This window comes from Octopus sinensis, linkage group LG9 (assembly GCF_006345805.1).
Source record: "Octopus sinensis linkage group LG9, ASM634580v1, whole genome shotgun sequence".
NCBI lineage: Eukaryota > Metazoa > Mollusca > Cephalopoda > Octopoda > Octopodidae > Octopus > Octopus sinensis.
Genome location: NC_043005.1, coordinates 848,618 through 850,879, shown reverse-complemented (window position 1 = coordinate 850,879; position 2,262 = coordinate 848,618). Strand labels below are relative to the sequence as shown.

Sequence of the window (2,262 nt, the reverse complement as noted above, 5' to 3'; positions counted from 1 at the left end):
GAAATCGCATCCCTACTGGGAAACAAGAAGGGCACTGGCCCCAGAAAATCTGTCACAAAAATTTCTCAGACCCACAGGTCATGAAAACAATATGTATACGTATGGAAATGTGTGTGCACGCACGCACATATATGTATAAAAGCACGCGAAACAATTATAGAATGCCCCTAGATTAATATTGTCTGAAACAAACTTCAAGGAGATATGTAAAAGCTGGGTAGGTGAAGATAAAATGAATATATGCACATGATCCTGGTTAACATTACGCTGATCTAACGTAAAATTGTTTCAACTAATTAATACTTACAAGAACTTTGATGCACATGGAATACGTTGAAGTTCTCTGCTACGATTATTATACAACTTACTTTTTTTAAAATAGAATTTGCTTTTCATTAAAGTTCAGAAACTGGTAATTGAGAGTAGGAGAATGATTGGTAAAATTAGTAGTTTGGTGTATGTTACAACAGCTAGCTTTGTGAAATAAGTCGCGTTTGTTTCATGATTGGTTTCAACAAAGAAAAATATTTTGAGAGAAGTAGATTCATCATGAGTTTCTTGAAAAAATTAATTCAGTGGCTCGGGGCCTAAATATTTTATCCAGTCGTGAATCAAAAATTTTTTAGAATCGTTTCCAAGTGAGATTTATGATGTAGAACATTATTTCATACAAACAAATTAGAATCCAAAAGAATTATTCCCATAAGACAGAAATTCTGGAATTGCGCTATTATTTCTTGGTAAAAAATTGAAATTCTGTAATCAATATTTCCCAATATGACCGGAAGACAATCGCAGATTATTCTGATCTTCGCCGGCGGAAAAAAGAAAAGAAAGAGGTGCAAAGAAACCTAGAAATAAATAATTAATTAAAATATGTAGAGAAATTATATCTCAATGTAATTCATCTTTGTAATATCATCTGATTGTAAACTTTCATGCTATTTTGAAAGGGGATGGAACTATCTGTGGTTAATAGAGTGAACGTGAAGATTTTAATAATATAGTTAGTTTGAAAATAGCGAGACGTGCATAAATACAGCAAGTCAGTGATGAGAGAACCGGGTTTTACACCGAAAGATACCTAAAAATAAAAATATCAACGAAAAAGTATTCTATGGTGAGAATGGGCGGTCACTGGGCGCATATTAATTAATAAGTATTTCTTAGTGAAAGAAAGGGAGAAACAGAATTTCTCGGCATGTCGACTCTAAAGTGATCCTTTCTCTCTCTCTCTCCCCTCTCACACAAAACAACATATTATATGCTTGAAGTGTAACATTAACAGTCTTTTTTCCCCTTCTCTTTTCTAATTGCTACAATGTCCTGCTCCAGACAGTCAAAGACGTCGTTGAGTCACGTGAGATTCATCACAAAGCAGAGTTTCGCCTACCTACGGGGTTTGATCAGTTTCAACGAGATGTATTCAGTTCATTTCAATAAAACCTTTTTCTTATTTTTCCTTTTCTTCTGTTTTTCCGTTAGTGTTTGATGTTGTTAAGCTAGAAACTACAAAGAGCTGTAACAAAAATTTACATGCTTTTTTTTTAAAAAAAAAAGAAAAACAATTATTCAAACGGGTCGTCTAGACACCACTGCAATGACACATTAACTGAAGTTTCCTGCTTTTCATGAGGGAAAATTTTTATTTTTTATTTATTTATTATTTTTTTGTCGAAGGAGAGAGTTGCATAAAAGTCAGGACACTAGTGTAAATAGGATCAAGTCTGTTTCAGTCACAAATTAGCCCCTTTAATTTTGCTCAGATTGTTTTCAAATTTGGTGTATCGATGCAGTTCTGAATGGTGATTACACTCAACTAACAAATGTACTAGCTAAGGCGGTACATATTCTAAAATTGGAACGATACAGAATATTAACATGGCCCCTGCGCAAGGATTACACGCAAATTCGTGAAGCGGCGAGCTGGGCGGAAACGTTAGCACGCTGGGCGAAATGCTTTGCAGTATTTCGTCTGTCGTTACGTTCTGAGTTCAAATTCCGCCGGGATCGACTTTGTCTTTCATCCTTTCGGGGTCGATTAAATAAGTACCAGTTACGCACTGGGGTCGATATAATAGACTTAATCCGTTTGTCTTTCTTTGTTTGTCCCCTATGTTTGTAGCCCCTTGTGGGTAGTAAAGAAATAGATTACACTCAACTAATTACTTAAATTAAAGAAGCAGATGTTATTATTGCATATTTCCCACTGGACGCTTTCAAAATTTTTAATTTTCCCCCAAATTTTGAATTTTTAACTTT

General features: G+C 34.7%; 1 pseudogene; it reads left to right on the top strand.

The window, feature by feature from the left end:
• Positions 1 to 1,828: 1,828 nt before the first annotated feature.
• LOC115215977 lies at positions 1,829 to 1,921 on the top strand (annotated as a pseudogene).
• Positions 1,922 to 2,262: the final 341 nt, after the last annotated feature.